Source organism: Hydra vulgaris, chromosome 08 (genome assembly GCF_038396675.1).
Source record: "Hydra vulgaris chromosome 08, alternate assembly HydraT2T_AEP".
NCBI classification, from domain to species: Eukaryota; Metazoa; Cnidaria; class Hydrozoa; order Anthoathecata; family Hydridae; genus Hydra; species Hydra vulgaris.
In genome coordinates, this window is record NC_088927.1 from 6,224,398 (window position 1) to 6,247,043 (window position 22,646).

Consider the following 22,646-nt stretch of genomic DNA (forward strand, 5'->3'; position numbering starts at 1 on the left):
AAAAGCCTCAAAATCTTTGGTAATCAATTCACTCCAGTTTCTGTCACAGTGCCTCCTTTATAGTCATAGCCGTGGCTAGTGGGAAGGAGTTCCCCCTAAAAATCTTTTATAAGGTCCTTAAAACTTAAAGAAAAATTTTTCTGCCCAAATGCTGCTCTCAGTTTAGCTTTTTAAAAAGTTCAAATTTAACTACTCCTCCTTACTAAATTTCGAGATGTTTTCTAAAAAAAGACATTTCCAAAACAGTTTATTCGGTGATCAAATATGAAATTGTTTATTCTAACTGTTACCAAGTCATCGTATTTACAGGCACGGAGCCAGATTTAAACTGCTTTCTTAACAGTATTGCGATGTGAGCGCGCCTTGGCAGTGGCTTTGGCGCGCTTGTGTACTCTGCAATTAACACTAGTCAAAATCAGGCGTAAAACTGAGAGGCATCATTCAACATCAATTAAAATTGTTCAAGAAATAATAAAGTCAAATTAATGATATTGAATAAAACTTTCTCTGTGGTTAAACTTAACACTACTCGAAGTAGTTAAGGTGCTTTACAAAAATTGCTGTCAGTGGGTTATTAGTTTGAACAATCAAGATATTTCCGTAAAACATCTGGTCTGCATGATAAACTATTAGATTGTTTAAAAGGAAACCACCAAAAGTTACATTGGACTGCAAACAATCTTTTAAAGTTATTTAAAGTGTAATATGCCCATTTAAATTTTATGTTTTATAGTTTAATATAATATAATTTAATAATTATATTTTAAAGTTTAATATAATATAATATTGCGGAATCTTAACTTTAGCTTTAATTTCCATACCGTTAAAATCTCAACTTCTTGAATGGTATTTTTATGTGAAGACTTTGCTCGGCGCTGGAATTATTTTAAGGGGTATACTCCCCCATAAATTAAAAAAAAAAAAAAAAAACTGATTTAGATAATTAAATATATGGGGGTTTCAGAAATCATAATGGTTTTTGCTCCATTAGCTCAACATCAAAAAAATATACCAATATTAAAAACAAAGTTCTGACAGGATACAGAATTATTGATTGTTCAATTTTGTTTGATGTTATTAACGTTTTGAGCTGTCCAACTTGTTTCCAAATGACTTTAGCAATCATTGAAAACAAAAGCAAAAAGCAAGGACTTGCATGTGAACTTTCTATTATTTGTTTAAAGTGTAAATATAAAAATGACTTTTACACTTCTAAGTTAATTAATAAAAAAGGAAACTTTGATATAAACAATGGAATAGTATATAAAATGAGGACTCTTGGATTAGGATATTCTGGAATTGAACGGTTTACAACCCTCATAAACATGCCAAAACCAATGACGCCAAAAAACTATGACAAAATTGTTTCAAAAATTACTAATATTACTGAGAAAGTTGCACAGGAAAAAATGACTGATGCTGTATCTGATATAAGACTACAGTGTCAAGAAATTAATGAGATTCTTGATGTTGGTGTATCATGTGATGGCACATGGCAGCGTAGGGGATTTTCATCATTGAATGGTGTATTTGCAGCGCTTACAATAGACAGTGGGGAAGTTTTAGATGTTGAGGTGATGAGTCGAATATGTAGAGGGTGCCCCTTAAATCAAAAACTTTCTAAAAAAGATCCTACTGCTTATGCTGAGTGGAGAAATTCCCACACTTGTAAAATGAGTTTTGTTGGTTCTGCAGGTGGAATGGATTGTGAAGGAGCCAGTCGTATTTTCCAGCAATCAATTAAAAAACATAAGTTGCAGTACATTAATTTTTTAGGTGATGGAGATAGCAAAAGTTACAATAGTGTCAAGGATGTTTATCCTAATATTAAAGTAAATAAATTAGAATGTGTTGGACACTATCAGAAGCGTGTTGGAACCAGACTCCGGAAATTGAAAAAAAAAGTTAGGGGACTGGGCGGTCGTGGTAGATTGACAGATGCAACAATTGATCGACTTCAAAATTTCTTTGGTGAGGCAATTAGACAGAATACTGGTAATTTAGTTGCCACGAAATCAGCAGCGCTTGCTACCCTTTTTCACGTTGCATCATCAAAAGCAAATAATTGGCACTATCCGCATTGTCCAACAGGTGTAAGTAGCTGGTGTAAATTTAACAGAGACAAAGCAAATAGCACTAACACCTACAAGCCAGGACCTGGTCTACCTTTAGAGGTTGTATACAAGATCAGACCTGTGTTTGAAGAGCTCGCAAAAGAAGATGAGCTTAAAAAATGTCTGCACGGTAAAACGCAAAATGCAAATGAGTCTTTCCATGGGAAAATTTGGGATCGCATACCAAAAAACAAAATATGTCTTGCTGACTTTGCTGAAGTTTGGTGTTTATGATGCTGTTGCCAATTTTATCCTAATTTATAAAAAACTGAACATTAGGGTACATCGCTAAAATCATTTTGATTAAAATAATACGGCGTACTGATACTCCTATGTAAAATTAAACTTTAATTTGAGTTTCTTTTTTGTGTTTTTTAATTTGAAAATGTTTTGGTAAGGCAATTGAGACTTTTAGTTATACATTTTATAGTTTATTGTAAATAATTACCCGTTTTTTGAGAATGTGTTGTAACAACTGTATAATTCTCAAGGTGAGTAATACTTGAAAAATAAATACTAGTTATCAAAATATCATAAAGTTTGTTTTTATAAAGCGTATTGTGCATATTCAGCGATTATGCATATTGAACATATGTAATAAAATGAACTATGTGATAAAATTTTTTTTTGTTATTATTTTGACCTTATGGTGATGTTTTATCTTTTTCGGGGCTTAATAAAACGACTAATTTTGTCTTCTTCTAGCCCCAGTCATGTACATTTTTCTTTTATAAACTACGATTGTAAAATTACAATACGATTGTAACATACATTGTTATCTTAAATACATGTTTTTGTTAAGGAAAGATATTTTCAAAACAAAGAAACGAAAGAAGCAGGATTTTATTCAGTTTATATACCCGAGAATTCAAATTTACTTTGTTTATATACTAGAAACGTTTTTTATAAAAAAGACTCTAATCACAAGTACTTTTTAATAATGTTTATTTTTTAATTTATTTCTAATAACAGTACTAACAATGAGTATATACAACTATACATCGTTGTATATACAAGATGTATATACAACTATACATCGAATGTGAAAACTAGACATAGTTTAGCAACTAAATTGTCTACTTTTGTTGGAAAAGGTAAAGAGTTTGTTTTGTCGGAGGTACCCACAAAAAGATCAGTAATTCAAATGGGTATTCTTCTAAAGGTTAGCTTTTATTTTTTTTTTTAACTTCTAAATTATTTTCAAAAAATATTATATCAAAAATATATATTGACTTAATATAAATTATTTGGGATAAATAACTAAATCTATATCTACCTTTGAGGAAAGAAAAGAAATAGAATTTGAATGTAGAAAAAGTAATTTTGCTACAAAAGAACTAAGCAGAAAACTTGCTAAACTGGTGACAGCTCAATGGTTCAAAGCAAATAGTATGTTTAAACCACCAGTTACAATTTCGGAAAAATCACTAGCAGAAAAAATAAGTAGACTATGGTTTAAAATATCCAGGTTTTTAAAAAACACAAAACCATCCAAAGAATCAACACAAAACCATCCTTCTTTGGCTTCGTAATCAGAGGCTTAAAAAGAAAGAGATTTCTACTATGCAAATTGGTTTATGTGATTATAAAGAATCGGTTCGCCTACGGAGAAGAGAAAATAGGAAAAACATTCAGAAAGAAGCTGCAAGAAAAAGGGAAAAAAAAGAAAATGAAAGAAAATATGAGTTTAATAAATTTCAGGTTAGCTTAATTAGCATGAATATAATTCTTTAATTGTTTTAAAACATTTATTACCGCAATCTAAGAAAGTCTTTAAAACTAACTTTTTAATGTTTAATATATATTAAACTTTTTTAAATTTAAAATTTATATATTCTATTATATATAATATTACTTACCTATATTGGTAAGTAATAATATTATATTATAGAAACTGCATGTTTAAAAAATTTAGAATCCTGAACTTGTTTTCAATCTGCATGAAGAAAACAAAAATGGTATTGATGATACTGATGATACATACAATGTAAATACTGCACAACTAAAAAACGAAACAAAAACTTTGGTCGACAAGTTGCTTGAAGAAAAACTAGGAAAATTTGCATCACTGGTTACAAGATACTTAAAAAAACCTAGTCTAAAGCAAAACAAAATGACTATAACACATGCAGAATAAGCTGCAATAAGATATAATATTTCTAATGTTGGTGGGGCTGCTATAATCACTGGTATAATAAAAGATTTTATAGCTGCAGGTTATCTTTCTCGTGATATGTCATACCTTTCTGTTGACCCAAATAAAATGCGAAGGGCTAAGAATAATGTGATGAAAGAAAATACAGTTATTGAAGCTAATAAATGTAGTAGCGAAAATATAATTGGAATCGCTTATGGTGGAAGAAAAGACTGGACCAAAACGTTAATTCCAGTTAAATACGGAAAACTTTACCCTAGAGTCATAAAAGAGGAGCATATAAGTGTATCTTGGGAGCCAACTGGACGTTATCTTGCTCACATCACGCCAGAACCTGCCCTTCATCCGGAAAAACCTGCAAAAAAAAAATAGCTGAAGCACTCTATGATGTGCTTGAAAAAAACAATGCAACATCGTCATGCATAGTAATAGGTGGAGATTCAACTAATATCAACTCAGGATGGTCAGGGGGAATTCATGCCCATCTTAAAAAAATGTTAGGACATAAATGCTATTGGGCGATTTGCATGAAACATACAAATGAACTCAAGCTACGACATTTAATTATATCCCTTGATGGTCCGACAAGTAGCAAGGACGGATTTACAGGATCAGTTTGCAAAAACCTTATGTATGTAAATGATATGACAATAAATTATAATTTTACACCCCTGCCAGATGGAGAGGAGCTTCCAAAACTTGATGAGAAAGACATAAAAAGTTTATCTACTGATGCTTATATCAGTTACAGATATGTAAATGCTATCAAGTCAGGAAAACTTTCTCCGGATCTCGCAAATCTAAAATGTGGGTCACTGTCTCATTCTCGCTTGCGTACAACAGGTATGGCTTTGATGTTTTTGTGGACAAGAAATCATAACCTTAAATACAGTGAGCTGGAGATCTTGAAGATATTAGTTCAATTTTGTGTCAAAATGTATTTCAAACTTTATTTTGAAATTTCTTCCAAACATCTGCTGGAGGACGGACCAAGACACATTTTGCTTGAACTTAAAATTCTTAAGACAATGCCAGTCAATGTGGCGAATATTATTACACCTTATATAAGAACTGGGGCTTGGTACAGCCATAGTGAGTGTATTCTGGTTTCACTCTTAACTAGCTCTAATAAAAATGAAAGAAAGTTTGGTGTTGATAAGGTTTTACAAATTAGAGGAAATAATGAGCTGGAGACACTGCTGTTCGAAAAAGAATATCTCCAAAAATTAACCTTGACGCTACTATTCTTCAAGAATTAATTTCTTGGAATGTAAAAGATTGTTATGAACCAATATTTACATGTAATCTTTCTAAAGTGGAGGTCTCCAAATTCATTGAAAATCCATTAAAAATTCCTAAATTCAGCATTCACACTCAAGCAACAGAACGCTGCGTCAAAAGCGTGACGTAAGCATCTGTCATTGTTTACGGCCAAGAAAGAAGAGATGGATTTGTTAGAACAAGAATGATACACAGGGAAGAAATTCCTACCTTTAAATCAAAGAAAGATGTTCTTGAAATAATTTAACTAAGAAATAAAACAAAATTATACATTTTGTATTTTTTTCATTTTTTATTCAAAACTTTAACCTGTAAAACTTGAAAACCGCTTCTAATGAGAAGTACTTTTTTTAATAAAATATTTAGCAAAAAATAGTTTTGAAAATAGTTTTAAACCTTTTAGCAATTTAAAAAATATGAGGTTGAGTAATTTTTAGATTAGAAATTCTTTCCCCAACATTAGGGACAATGACATAAATTCATTTGTTCCGAGTCGGCTCAGGGGGTTTGGGAGGGGGAGGGTGTTCCCATGCTCTTATCACTAAGAAAAATTAATTAATTTCTGACAAAACAACGCTCTTTGACATAAGTATAAAAATAAAATAATTTAGAATTTGCACTTTTCTAAAAAAATTAAAATTGCTATAAATAATGATAAATTGCCTATCTAAAAGTGTCAATTGCCTTTCCAAAACGTTTTCAAATTAAAAAACACTAAAAGGAAACTCAAATTAAAATTTAATTTTACATAAGAAAATGAGTACGCGCTTTGAAAAATAGTGATTTTCATAAATTATGTTACCAAGCGATGCACCCTACTGAACATGGTTCCAGGTTTTTATACACTAAACAGCTCTAACGACATAAATAAAACACGCATCAAATGGTCAATCTATAAACTAAAACCCGATAACAAGTTGCATCGTCAAAAGTTAAGGGCTGAAAAACTGAAGAAAAGTGACAAAACCTCTGAAAAAGAAAGTAAAACATATGAAGCAGGAGGTTTTGAATATTAAATATAGTCTAATATATGATGTTACGTATATTTGTAGATCTTTAATCTTTTATTTTCAGTTTTTATGCGTTTTCTCAGTTTGAGGTTTTTCAATATGCCGGCCAAAATTCCAAGAGAACCGCTTGAGCGTTTTATCTAAAATTTTCAACAAATTTTTCTTATTATAAAAGCTGTGTTTTAAACTGAACAGAATTTTTAAATACTTATGAATAAAACAGTATAGCTAATTAAATTTTTCAAAAAATGCACTTTTTTCCATTGTCAACTTCAGAGTACAAGTCTTCAGGCCCAGAACCTTTTTTTAAAAAATCTGTTCTGTATAAAACATTCATAAACCTATTCTAATTGTGTTTCCAAAGTTTCATTCAGCCTTTTTTTATTAGTTTTTGCTAAAACTTGGCCAGCGCAAATCTTATTTTTTGCTTATTTTTGGGGTTTTTTACGGTTACTTCAGCAACCGTTGACCAATTTTTTAAATTTTTTTTTAATTTTCTACATTTATGCTATGGTTAATCATTTTAAGTCAAAAGTTGTTATTTATTGTCAATATTTAAAAATGGGGGAGTATACCCGTTAACTATAGCAAAGTCATTTAGACAATAGAATATTCCTCAAGTAAATAGAAAAAAAAAGTAGCTATTACTACAAGCATATAATTTTTTTTATTTATATACTTATTAATTATAATACTCTTAACTTATTAACTTCATAAATTTGAGTAAAAAAACATGTTTTTTAAGAAACTTATTGACTTAAACACTATGTAAAAGTTCTAGCTCTTTTGATCAATAATCATGTCCAAATTAAAGATGTTTTTTAATTTTATTTAAAACAATTTGAAGCAAACCGACTGAGCAAAACCCTAAAAAAGTTCAAAAAGAGAATTTATAAGTATCTTAAATTCGTCATAAAAAACAAATAAAAAATCTCAAAGAGTTTTTTATTAGATACAAGCAGAAGTAGTTGTGTTAAACGCAATTAATTTTAAATTTATTTTATTTCATTTAAAACCTAAGTTATAAATAGTCAAAGATTTTTTTTTATAAATTCTGATTTTCTGACGTTGAGCAATCAAAAACTATGCGATGCAAACCTTACTTAAAAAAAAAGGTTTTCTACGACTAGACTCAACACAAATCAAAATGTGACGCAAAATTCTAGTTAAAAAAAGCTTTCTGTGACTAGACTCTAGCCAAAACAATGTGACGCAATTCTCTAGTTCTAGTCTGCGAATGAACTAAGCTAATTTATTATACAAATGCATAATATATATACATATATATAATATATAATATATATAATATATATAACATTTTGTTATTAAATAGTTAATAATAGTTAGTTAAAATAAATTGCTTTTAATAAAAAGTAAGTATTGCTTTTTTAAATTAACTTAAAGCATGCAAGGTAATTCTTATATAGTCACGCGCGCGCGCACAAACACACACACATATATACGTAGCACAAATATTTCTTTTTTTGGTGAAAAAATGTATCTTGATAATAATTTAAAAAAATCTAAACAAAAAAAAAAACTTAAATTTAATGGAATTGTCTTTAAATTGTTTATATATATAAATATATATATATATATATATATATATATATATATATATATATATATATATATATATATATATATATATATATATATATATATATATATATATATATATATATAGAAAAATTTACAAAGAAATAGAACTATTTGTAAAGTTGGTTACATAAACTCTATCTTTCTTATTTTGATTTGTCTACTCCTATTTTTTTGTGCTCCACACATTAGATTAACTTTAATAAATTATTTACATAAATAGACAAATAAAAAAATATATATATATAAAAAGCGCAAAAATAATGTATGACAAACATCTAAAGGCTGGAAAAAACAAGTAATACATTTTATATTACATGTTTTTAAAGATTAAAACAAGTGAAATTAAACTATGAAAAACAAAACAATGCGTGCATAAGGCGTGTTTGCCTCAGAAAAATAAGCTATACATTTCCAAATTTTTTCTTCAAATTTTTGTTTATCGTTACGTAAAACAAGTTTCTCTTTTTATACGTAACATTTGCAAAACGAAGGTAAGGCTAATTTTTCTTAAAATATTTATAAAACTCAATTAAATTTTTCGCTTGCAATTGCAAAATAGTTTGTATTTACATTTCAATATTTTGTATTCAAGTTGTTGTACTTATAACAAGATTGGCTTTTTGTTATTTTATGGATGTTAAAAATAAATAAAAGTTGGAGATCTAAATTGTTAAATTCTGAGTTATCTGCTTTTAAGACATAAATCTCATTACTATGCTATTATGGCATACAACCCATTACTGGGAAGTGATATCTTTAAGTCATCATCATCATCATATATATATATATATATATATATATATATATATATATATATATATATATATATATATATATATATGTATATATATATATATATATATATATATATATATATATATGTATATATATTTATATATTATATATATATATATATATATATATACATATATATATTACTTTCAACTAAATATCTATCGATTAATAAAAAGCATCTTGTAAATAAAGAGAAAAAATTAGCCAGCTAAAAATAATTTAATATCTAAATTTTATTTTATACTGTTACAAAAACTATTTTTTTATAAACTTTTTTTAAAATAAAAAAGTTTTTAACGGAATTAGTGTTTTAGAAAATTTCTACTGTTTTCGCTTTTGCAACAAAAGCTCACTTTTTCTATGTGCAGGCTACATTTTAACCCAACATTTTGTGCAGGCTACATTTTAACCTAAAAAAATATTGTTTTTATCTTTTAGATTATATATATTTGTTTATATAATTCGGTAAATATATTGTGTACTACTGAGTTTAAATATTTAAAATGGAACACACATTTAAACATAATAAGTTCGTTCAAAAGTTATGACTAAAAAACTCCCTCATTTAAGGGAGGGTAAAAAATTTACATAATCATGAGTTTTGAACAGTAAAAAATTTTTAAATAAAATTCAAATCTTGTCAATGAATTTGAATTAAGTAAAAGTATTAAAAAATACTTTGTTAACTAATTGCCCTTACATTTAGGGTAAAAAAAAGTCAAAAATAATGGATGTTTTTTGTTCCCAGATTTCAATTTTTTTTTAAATATTCATTAGAGATATATATGGTTATGCTTATGTTTGAAGTTCCCAAAAGCTTTAAAATGTCAAATCTGAAACGTCAAACAATCAAAAGCTTTAAAATGTCAAATCTGAAACGTCAAACAATCAAAAGCTTTAAAATGTGAAATCTGAAACGTCAAATCTGAAACGTCAAACAATAATATTTGAAGCGAAACAACAAAAAGTTATAGGGGAAAAAATTAGAAACTTTTCTGAAAAAAACTTTTATTATCCAACTTTGTGTTTCAACGACATATAACACCATAATGGTGTTATATGTAATAACTAATAACAAACAAAAAGTTAAAGTTTTTTGGACAATGTATATAAAAAAATTAAGTTTAAATTATTGTACTTAAATTTAAACTTTGCATTTAAATTTAAATTTGTGGTTATTTGAATTGTTTCAACTACAATTTTAACTACAAACAGCAAACTGTTTTAATCTATTTAACCAAACATGTAATTGAGCTTAAATTTTCAGAATTTTTTTACCAACAGAACTGCAATACCTCACTAGAACAAACCACAAACTTATTTCCACTTGAATCTATTGATTAATGACCTTTGTTTAAGCATCAATACTATCTCACAAAATTAAAACAGCGGACATTTTAAAAATAATTGTTTTTAGTTTTTCTAGTTGGGCTTGTTTATATCGAGATGTTTTGTTTATATCCTTCTATATTTTCTATTTTTTCTATATATTCTATTTTTTATATTTTGTTATAACCATCAACTTATTATTTCATGAGATTGAGAAAATTTTCTTTTTATTTATTTGTTTTTGGCATTTAATGCTGAATTAGTAACAAAAAAATTTTCTTTAGCATTTTTAGTTACTTTAAGCAATACTTTAAAGTAAAAATATTTTTTAGTTTTTAATGATCTTTATTAGTTATTTTCATAAAGTTCTTATATATTCTGTTGTACAAAATTTAAAACCTTTGGAAAATACAGAAAAGATGTCCAGTCATCATTAGTTTTGAAACGGTTTGAAAGTTCTGAACGTCTTTTGAACGTTTAAAAGTCAATTTTTTTACACAAAATGTCCGCTGGGTGAAGACACAAAATATCCGCTGGGTAAAAATAAGAAAATAGTTTTTTACATTAGTTTGTTCTCATTCTTTAAATATTGAAACAACTTTTGCTATTTTTTGGATCATCTTGAAAAACTCCCTGCTCAATAGGAAAAATTTTAGAATCCTACATTATTTGTCTTTTAAAACATCGAAGGAACTTATAAAAAAAATTCCTCTTTATCTGCACTAAATGCTTTATTTAACTTTAGTATTTTGAATGCATTTCCAAGTTCTAAAATAGGTAATTCAAGAATGTTTAGATTCTAGTTTAAAGAAAAACAAAATTTCTTCATTGAATTTTTAGGTCTTGGCATCTCTTTGGCTATGTTTGGTCCAACAGATGCTAAGTAATAATAAGGTAGCAATATCGTTTTGGTCAAGATAAAGATTATCATTTACTTTAATAGTTTTGGGTAAAGATTTTGACATCATTTTGGTATTACCAGTAAGTTATTTCATTAAATACCAAATTTTGAGTTTCATTTTTACTATTCAAGCAAATCAGTTTAGTATTTGTGGTTTTAAGTTTGTTTTTACGTTGTTATAAATAACTTTTTAAATTTTTCCGTCGTTTTAAATAACTTTAAATAACTTTTTAAAACTGTTTGGCTCTAAATTATTTTTGATTTTAAATAATTAATAGAAACTTTTTGTTTAATTTTAAAACTCTTTGTTATCCATCGCAATTTTCAGGGCCGCCGAGAGGGAAGGGGGCGAAAAGGACAGTTTATCCCGGGCGGCAGATATCCATAGATAAGGGCGCCAAATGAAAAAAAGATACCTAAAAAAAAATCTTTCGTCTATCATATAGGGAAATTTCGATAAATAAGGGTGCTAATTAGGGTTGATGTCCCAGGCAGCGTAACGGCTCTTGGCCCGAGAGTCGTCACGTAAATTCGAGAGTCTCGGCGGCCCTGGCAATTTAGGGGAAAGGAGGGGGGGGAATGATACTATAAGCCTTATAAAAAGTTTAAAAAAATAATTTCTAAATTAAGCTAACATAGCACTAAAAAAAGTAGATATATTTAGTAGAGATTTTATTTTTGCGTAAATATTTGGAGAACTATTAAAAACATCGGTGATCATAATGTATTACAGGGTTATTCATTTTTATATGCGTGTTTATTCATTCTTAAATGCGCACTTATTTGTTCTTATAAGCGTATTTATTCGTTCTTATATACGTTTTAAAAAGCATATTAAAGCAATTTTTCTTGTTTCTTTGTAAACGCGGTTACAAATTTTTTTTAACATCTTCGCTTCCAACAAGGCTGCAAGCAGCCACTAATTAAAGTTGGAAGTTACCGAAAGAGAAAAGATGAAGATTGTAGAGCAAGGTAACAATTGACGGACAACTTAATGGATTGTAAATTGTATGAATCAGGAAAGCAAGATAAAGGAAGCAAGTTCTAAAGAGCTGTTGTTCAAGGAAAAAAACTAGACGAATAAGCGTTTTTGGAGCACTTAGGAACAGTCACAGAAAAAGGCTGAGACTTAATTGAACGACGAGTAACACGAGAATGAATTTTAGTAGATGGTACAAAAGACGCTAGCTCTCTATTAGCTCTTTACAAATACTTAAGATGAAGACTTTGATGGTTTATTCAATTTAGTATTAGGTCTTCCAATAGAAGAAGTTTTTTCTTTATTAAAACATATTTACAAACAGGGAGAAATACGGATGGGGTAATCAGAAAACTTAAAAAAGTTATGGATACTACAGAGTTAAATTTAATTCCATTTTACAACCATATGCATAGTTACATAAATCCAGCGCTGGCTCGGCAACCATTTTTTAGATAAATAGCAGTGGCAACAAAATAATTTGCATTTTATATATATTTATATAAAAACGTAAAAGCCTATTTATTGTTTATATTATTAAACGGGGAGTTATTAAACGTTTCCCAGTGACACCAATGAATTTACTTGTTTGTTTATAGTTGTTTTATTATCATTTCGCTGCGAGTATATTATTTACAAATATCATCTTTTTTATCTAAAGTTCAGAACCACAAAATGTTATATTATTAACTTTAAATACATGTAATTACGTTGGTGTAATTTTCCAATACCTTCACAAAGACCGCATTATTATAAATACGTTAATGTTAATATTAAGATTTCACAACAATATAAAGTTATATTAGAGATTTTATGAGTAGTTGACTCGGATATAAACGCGCATATAAGAATAAATTATCACGCATATAAGAATAAAAAAATGCATATAAGAATGAATAAACGCGCATATAAAAATGAATAACCCTGTAAATAAAGAAGTTGGGAACTAAGTACTTTTAGTTGGTTTGTTTATTTAAAAAGTTGTTCCATTTTAAATAAGCCATTATAATATCCATTTACGTATTTTTTTTGACGTGACAAAGTAATATAAGTTCAAATCACGTAATGTATAGATTAATTTCTTTTTGTGCTTTTATTTAAGATATGGTTATGTAAAAAAGTACTAGAAGGCGGGCGATAAAAACATCTTAATTGTTTTGCTTTATGGTTAAAGTTTCAATCGTTAAAACCTCTTTATTGACGTCAGAAATAGACATGTCATGCCTAATAAAATGTTGTAGGTTTTTTTAAACATTATTAGTTAGGCCACCGCAGCACAGTTGGCAAGAGTAGCTTCAAAACTGGTGATTCAATAAAAATAAAAATAGGCGTTTCAAAATATTTTTTAGTTCTGGCTTTCGCGCGTTATTTTTACTCATTTATTTTTATAGAGCTTTAGTCGCAGTTTGTAAAAAATTTCAACTTTTTTCAGACATTCTTAAATTTTTAATTTTCAGCTCTCATTTAGTATTGATAAAGCTGTATTTTATGTGCTTGCAATGTATATTTATTTTTAGGTCCTATGACAAAAGAGATTTTAAAAGTTTCGTTTATATGTATTTTTTTGAATAATAAATTTATTGTGTGTGCGCTGACATAGATACAGATACTATAGATAACATAGATTCTGTTTTTCTTTTTTTTGTAATGGTGATCATTAAATATAGTAAAACTTTTTACTTTTTAGTTTTTTGCCCCATTTTACTCCTTTTGTTTATATTTGAACCAGGTCATAAAAGTTTAAAACTTTGTTTACTTTGTGGCGCGCTTTGCTCTTTCAGTAATTTATATCGAAAAATTAATTACGTAGTTTTTTTGATGTTTGTTTTGTAACATATTTACTCGGTAAGCACAAAACGCTCTTTACACGTCTAATAAACGTATTAATAGGTACAAGTACATATTATAAACGCATTTTGTAGTAACTAGGTAAATAAATAAAACATGTTTTTTTAAATTTTCAATTGCTTTTTTTAGTAACTTTTTATATAATTCGAATTACTGCAATTTAGTAAAATACGTTACATTATTAATTAATCATTCAAATTTATTATTGTTATTATCGCATTTGTTTTCAGATAAAAAATGTCCAATCAAACATTTATAAAAATACTTTTTTGGCCAGTTTTTAATGCATTCTGCTCCAGTGTGCACTGCGTATATTAGTTTTCTGGTGTAATGAAGTTAAATTAAAGATCAGTCATCAACTGCACCAAGTTCAGCTGGATATATTGCACTATACATATACTAAGATTTCTTCAAAACCGTTATAAAAACTTAAACAATTCTTATATTTATATGCATTAAATTTATCACGCAACAAAATTTCTTATATAATTCTTTCTTATAAAAATAGCTGCAGTTGCTCTGAAAGCATTTGCCTCTCTTTGATTATTTCAGTTTGATCTAATTATGTGTCAAGTTTTTTATTTTATTTCAAAATATTCAACAAGTATTGCTTTTTATTTAGAGCTTTCGAGCGCTTTTATGACACTCGAGGCATAGCAGCAAACAAGAGCCCTTAAAAGCATGCATAATTTTAAAAGGAATTTAAATTAAAAGGATATATTTTACATACACCTACTTTAAACCTTTAAAAACTATAGATGCGGCCTTATCTGCATAACGCAAATCTGAAAGTGAAGCCGAAAAATTTGCGTTAGTGCTTGTTGTAAAAAAAACTTTTTACGTCGAGTTTGCTTTTGCATTTATCTTATATTTTTGATTAATTTTTTTCTTTATGGTGCAAAAAATATATTAAACTGGTACAGATATGTTATTTCACGGATAAGAGTTTGTATTTATAGTTGTTTTATATACAATAACAATAAATAAATAGGTTTAAAGAAATCACATAGTAATTTAGTCTTTATAAGAATACCTCCCATAAAAATATATTCTATATATTTTTGATAAAAAGACTTTTCCTAAAATTTCTGTTTTTCCTAGTTCTTTTTGCCGCAAAGTGATGTCACATGCGTGAAAAAATATTTGGCTTGAAAGATTTACGAAAACGCCGCGTCTATCGTTTTTAATGGTCTAAGGAACTTACTAATGACCTAATATCAATGGCTACTTTTTCATCTGCCACAAGCAACAAACAGATTTTTTTTGTATTATCAGCTCACCAATATGTTTCGTTGTAGGGGTATCAGCTGATTTTGGAGGAAATCTTTAATAATCGTTCTGTAACACAAGAGATGTAACATAATACATAGTGTCAAAATGAAACGTTCATTTTCCTGACACTTCTAATGAAACTTTTTTTTGCAAAAATCATTAAAATTCAAAATAAAATGATAAAAGTTTCAATATATTTATAAATCCGACATAAAAATTAAAACCTTTTAATTTTTATGTCGGATTTATAAATATATTGATTTTTACAAACGATGTTTTTTTTTTTTTTTTTTTTTTTTTTCTAATTTTTTTTTTAGGTGCCCCAAGAAGTCCTAACGGTCTTGTCACAGAGCACCGCGGAAGTGCATTTAACCAGGAAGTTCACGCCTCCTTCCTTACCGTGACGCGAAAATTTGTCCAGTGCTCGTTTCGAACCTGGATCTCCTGCTTATAAAGCAAATGCTCTAATCACTGCGCCACGGCCGTTTTCAGTCCTAAATTCGTCATCCTATTGTCAGCCTCAAAAACTTTAATTTTTTAATTGGCTTTAATTGGCTTGTTTAATTCTTCAAACTAACGGCTTTTATAAATAATTGCTAAAAGTTAATTAAACAGTTTAAATAGGATAATATTTAGAAAAGGGCAACGTAAGTTAAAGCGCGTGTAACGTAAGCCAAACGATGAACACGTCATAATTTTATGATCCGCATCTGGATTAAATAACTTTTATGCAACACACTTAATATAGAATGAGTTGTTTCTTGATTTACTACTTGTGAACTTAGTTTCTTCCAACTGTTTATAATTCTACAATAATGACAATTTTTTTAAAATCAATTTTAGTTAACTTAAGTGCCGTACAGTATTGTATAAAAAATTCAATTTGATATGCATGTAGATGGGAAAATAAGCTATTGACCCTTTGAATATATTTTGTTGAGAAGGCCTAAATAGTTTCCAGGAGTAAAAAAATAAAGACTGCTTCAAAACATTAGGATGCAAAATATCTACCATAAAGTTATCTTCCATGACAACTCATAAGCATAAACCTAGTTCTATTTATATTTTGAAAAACCTCTTGATGATGAGTGAGTCTCTTGATAATGAGTAAATTTTTTGAAGACTTCATAATATCAAATCTCGATTCAATTTATTGAACAAAATGATCAAGGATAACGTTAAAGAACCTCAAATTACTTTAGGGGATCTTATTAAAGAAAGTTTCGAAGTTTCGTTTCGAAGTTTCGAAGTTTCGTTTCGAAGTTTCGAAGTTTCGTTTCGAAGTTTCCAAGTTTCGTTTCGAAGTTTCAAAGTTTCGTTTCGAAGTTTCGAAGTTTCGTTTCGAAGTTTCGAAGTTTCGTTTCGAAGTTCATCTTGATACCATTGAGCATGTCAATGATCAAGGTCATCTATAGTTTAAGTGAGGCATCAGTATTTTCTCGTGGTTGTTATGCAATTAATTGAAATAAATTGGTTGCCTAGTGTCTCAAAGCTTATAAAAAGATATTTTGATCAACTCTTATAGAATCTTCCTGACATGAGCTGCTACTGTAGGATAAGACCTGAGATGTTTCTAAACAAAGTTCTTGATTTTAACATATGATTCAACTGCATGATTTCAAGCTAAAAGCGCCACAAGTTGTAAGGGGGGCTTTTTGATTCACCTATAAAACTATTCCAGCTGTATTTTAGCCACATTTTAGTCGTTGTCGTAATTTTGCTACAGCATTTCTGCAAGTTAAGTCTTTTTTGATCAGTACTTAATAAAGCATTTTTGCAAGTCAACTTTGATCAGTAATTTACAAATAAATTAGTAGTACCTTTGTGTTTTTATAACAAACTTTCTTTGACACAAAGAAAGGTTTTTTTTACGTAAAAACATTTCTTGTTGCAGTCAAAGTGCAAAGAATAAAGGTGATCTGTGAGTAATACACCCAGCATCTTATCTTATCGGTGATGAACTTAAAATCCTACTTCACTCAATTTCTATTAAAAAAAAACACGCTGCACTAATAAAACACTTATAAGCTCACAACACTTATGAAATCAAAAGTCACTTATGAAATCAAAAATCTTCAAGGAAAGAGTTGCAAATGTTAATTGAAAATTTTTTCAAAATTTTCAATTATTTACGACTCTTCCCTGGAATGATGGTTTAGAAAGTTCTTCTCAAACCATCGTTCTAATTTATAACAGCTAAAGCGAAACCCAGATAAAAAAACGTTTTATTATCTTTTTTTCAATTTTATCTTTGTCAAACACAGTCAAGAGTCAACTTTTTCACATTGATCTATTTTGAGTTGGTTGTTGCACCTTCTAACAATTTACATCCTAAAAACACTTAGCAAATGTTTAAAAACCTTTTTTTTGGCGGGGAGCTTATTAAATTTCTCCAGAATATTAATTTGTGTTGTCTTATTTTTTCCTGATTTAAAAACAGATAGCTCTATTTAAAATATAGGATCACAAAATACCTGCTAATAAATCCGGCAAAAATACTACCAATTTTAATCTAAACATTTATTAATAGTCGTTTCAAAAAACACTACATAAAAGATAAATATAAGCTAATTCTACATCAGTAAATATTGTTTACAAAATTTTTCTGAAACTTGATCATTGGTTTGCAATGTTTTGATTGCAGTTTGACGTTTTGAAAAAATAATATAATATAATATAATAATATAAAAATTGCTGTACAAACTATTTGAGTTTGGTGAGTCAAAACTACGTAGAGTTTTGACTGTAACAGCCGTTAAATGTAAAATTTCGTAAATAAAATAAAAAAAAAAAGTTCGTAAATAGAATTTGGTATCAAAAGTTCAAAATTTTGTCTATTCTATTTTTGAACGTGTTTTTGTTTGCAGAATCGATTGCATCTTGTGACAATAAATTCCAATCGTCGACCACTCTGTTTGTTAAATAATAATACCTGCATAATTTCTTAGTATATTGTCGATGAAGTCTTTTATTATGACGATATCTGTACATGCTGTGATAAAAACTCAAAGGCTCTTCAAATCTAATATATTCGGTTGAATTTAATATTTTAAACATTTCTATTAAGTCGCCTCTTCTTCTCCTTTCTTGTAAGGTTGGTAAACCTAATATTTTTCTTCTTTCTTCGTAACAGATACCTTTCAGTGATTCAATCCTTGTCAATCTACGCTGTACATTTTCGAGTCTCCTAATATCTTTAGTACAAAATGGGCTCCATACAGATGCTGCATATTCAAGCTGTGGCCTAATAGTTGACTTGTATAATAACTTTAATATGGAAACATCAAGATACTTAAATCCGTGTTTTAAAAAACCCAGTGTTCGATTTGCCTTATTTGCTACACTGATAACATGATTTTCCCATTTAAGGTCATTTGATATTATCACACCTAAATCACTTTCAACTTCTGTTTTTTGCAAAATGTGATCTCCTAATTTGTAACTAAATTGAGGATTCGAATTACCAATGTGCATTGCTTTACACTTTTCTCTGTTGAATTTAATAGACCACTTATTCGACCAGTCTAATAACTTATTTAAGTCTTCTTGAAGAGCATTGTTGTTACTTTCATTATTAATTACTGACATTATTTTTGTATCATCTGCAAATAATTCTAATTTATTTAGTATGTTTACTTTTAAGTCATTTATAAATATGATAAACAGGAGTGGACCAAGGACAGAACCTTGGGGAACTCCACTTGTGACTTCCTGCCAATCTGAAACAAACTCACCCAGAACTACTCGTTGTTTTCTATTACTGAGAAATGATTTACACCATTGTAGGATATAGGATTGAAAACCATAACCATAAAGCTTGCAGCATAATTTCGATAAAGAAACTGAATCAAAGGCTTTTGCAAAGTCCAAAAATACTATATCAATATTATTACCAGTTTCAATTTTGCTTGTTATAAAATCTAAAGTCTCTAATAAATTGGAGCAACAATTTTTACCATTAACAAATCCATGCTGTTCATTTGCTATTAACTTATTTAAAGCCAAATGGTTCATCATAACATTATGAATAATTTTCTCCATAACCTTACATACTATTGATGTTATTGATATTGGTCGATAATTTGAAGGATCTAACTTATCCCCTTTCTTGAATAGTGGAGTTATGTTTGCAGTTAACCATTCGTTTGGTATAACACCACTATAAAATGACATTTTAAAGATCAGTGATAAAGGATGAGAAAGTGATTTTGAACATTCTTTGAGAACACGAGGATGGACTTTGTCAACACCAATTGTTTTATTAACATTAAGGTTTACTAACTGATATTCAACATCAGTGTCATTAAAACTTGGATCGCTACAATGAAAATTACATTTTGAAGGAAAAGTTACATGGTCTAATACCTCATCTTTTAAAAATACTGAAACAAAATACTCATTTAAACAATTTGCAATATCTACTTCATTTGTTATAATTAAACCATCAAAGGTTTTGAGTGTTTTAATTGAATCTTTTATAACTATTTTACTATTTAAATATGCATAAACACTTTTAGGGTTGTTCTTTGAGTTTTTAGCCAGATTTAATACAAAAGCTCTTATATCTTTATTGACTCTTTTTTTTACATTTTTGTTCAATGTTTTATAGTTATTTACCATGTCAGTTTGTTTAAATCTTGAATGCCTGCATTTGTACCATAACCTTTTCTTTAACTTAACCATTTTTCGAAGTTCTTTAGTCATCCATGGAGCATATTTTTTACTTGTATCGTAACTAATAATTGGAATAAATTTACCACATCCAGTATGATATATACTTAGCCATTTTTTATAAGCTTGACTAGCATTTAAATCTTTAAACTCATTTTCCCAATTAAAACTTGTAAAATATTTTGAAAGTTCTTCATAATTTCCTTTATTATATAATAATTTTTATTTATTTTTGGTTTTTGATCAATATTGATGTTTTTATAAAAATATTTGAAATTTAATATATGGTGTCCATGTTCAATTCCACCTAGGGGAGGTAAGTGATTCAAAGAAAAAACCCGATTTCTATTTTCTGTGAGGACCAAGTCTAATAAATTTGTGTCAAACCCAAAGCTAACTTGAAATGTTGGCAATAAGACATTTTGATATATGAAGCAATCGCTTAAAAATTCTATAAATTCTAAGGCAATCAAATCTGAATCATTTTCAAGTTTACATGACCCATCATTGAACCATTTTATATTTGAAAAATTGAAATCTCCACAGATTAGAATTCCCGTGTATTTACCATTTTTCCAAGCTTTATAAGCATGTCGAATAGATTTAGTTATTTTCTGACAACTTGATATATCACCAGCACCTGTTCTATATATACATCCACATAAGATATTTTCTAGACCAATCTCAACTGAACACCATACTTGTTCGATGGCATTATCAACTAAACAGTTTTCAGTTGCAGGATAAGATTTAATTGTATTTTTTATGTATATACAAACTCCTCCACCTCTAATATGTCCACGATCTTTTCTATACAAGTTAAAACCTTCAATATTTGTTGCTGATTTATCAGTCCACCAGGTTTCACAAAGCATAATAATTTGCATCTGATTACAAGCTATTTCATAAATTAACTCATCAAATTTGTTATTCAGTGATGTGGCGTTTGTATAAAAACAGTTTAAAAAATTACTACTCAGATGCACTTCCTTACTATTAATATTTGAATCAACAAGCATTGTTTTAGTGTTTAGTGAATTATGTGGTTTGCACACAGAAATATTATCATTGGAACTCATACATTGATTTAAATTTTTCTTATCCTTTTGGTTTATTTTTTGACTAAATTGATCTGATCTTTTTAACTTCATTATTTCTGATTCCAAATCGAAAGGGATTATTTAACTGACCTTTTGAATTTAGCTCTTCATTTAGTTTATTTCTTTTTAAGATCAAGCTCTTTGTAAATTTTCTTTCTAATTCATTCTGATCTGGATGAATAGATACTTTTTTAAAACTTTCAGAATCTTTTAGTTGCTTGGCAGCTTTTAATATTGAAAATTTATCTGAACTATCAGGTAATTCGACCAACAAAGGTGTACTTGTTTCCATTTTTGTGTTATTTCCATTTGTGTTTTTGAAGCGTGCTATTAAAGATGGCGGTCGTGTTTTTATTTTAAAAATTTATAGCTTAAGGATTAAAAAGTTTAATAATTATAACTTTATAAACTTAATGTACTGAAATGGCACCAAAAGTTGATTATGTTTTAAGAAAACAGCTTGAAGAATTAATTACTAGAGTGTCAGAGTTGGAACGTAAAGACATTGAAAACTTGGCGAAAATTGATAAATTAGTGTGTGAAAATGTTTTATTAACAGAACGAGTTAAAGTATTAGAAGAAAAAAAAACAGATAGCATTTTAGATTGGAGTAAATTATTTAATAACTTTTTTATTGGATAACTTTTTTTCTAAAGTGGAAAGTAATTTTTTAACTTTAAATTAAAATAAATATGCAGTATTATGTTTAAAAAAGCTAATAAAACAACGTTTAGTAACATTTTAACATTCGTTGAAGAAAGGTTGTTAGAAATAACATAATTTTACTTCGATCCCCCTCTGGCTAGTATATTATACCTCTTTGGTATGTATATATATAATGCGTTTGTTACTTATACTCCAATTTACGGGTGTTGTAGCATACGATGGTGGCCTTACACGTTTTAGCTTTACCCTTTCTGGCCTTCAAAAGCTTATTAATACCTTTAATATATACACAAAAGAAACTGCATTAAATTGAATGCTGATAAAACAGAGTTCTTATTCACCGGAAAAAAGCAAATTAAAAACTGCACAATAACCAACAAATAAAACTTCATGACATTTACATTGGATAAAAAAAGTTTACCATTTGCCTTACTTAATTGTTTAAATATTGATTGCCAAATAACTAGTTTCCAGGCAGTAAACCAAACTTTAATTCAATGAGGAATCCGTTTTGCTCACCAAACTCTATTGTCCAGTTATATAATACTTTGGCTGTTCAAGCACTAACTTATGATTTTGAACTTTGCTAACATAAAAAATATTAATGCAAAAAACTGATATAGTTGGAAGAAACTCATTGAAGCAAAAATTATATTTATCTCTTATTTTTTATTGATGATATATCAATAATTACACAACAAAACAAGCTTAACTTATTTATTTGCCTGATGAACAACAAAATGACATTTGATATTGTTTAGTCGCAGCTGAAAAACAAAACAGCTCCACAACCTTTTTTAGATAGCGTCTTTTAGATAAGAGTTTGTGCAATGAACAAATGCAATTGTCATAAATCTAGAGAAAATAATTCAAAGTAAAAAAAAAAATTATTGATTTAAAAAGTGTTATTCCTGAAACGAATC

At 28.3% G+C, this 22,646-nt stretch overlaps 1 long non-coding RNA gene across 1 annotated transcript in view; it reads left to right on the plus strand.

Moving 5' to 3' along the window:
- The first annotated feature begins 8,519 nt into the window (after positions 1 to 8,519).
- LOC136083511 (uncharacterized) overlaps positions 8,520 to 22,646 on the plus strand; it is a 65,071-nt gene continuing 50,944 nt past the window's right edge. The window contains exons 1-2 of the long non-coding RNA XR_010639901.1: positions 8,520 to 8,653; positions 11,127 to 11,267. This is a non-coding gene — a long non-coding RNA (uncharacterized LOC136083511). The remainder of the gene's footprint in view (positions 8,654 to 11,126; positions 11,268 to 22,646) is intronic.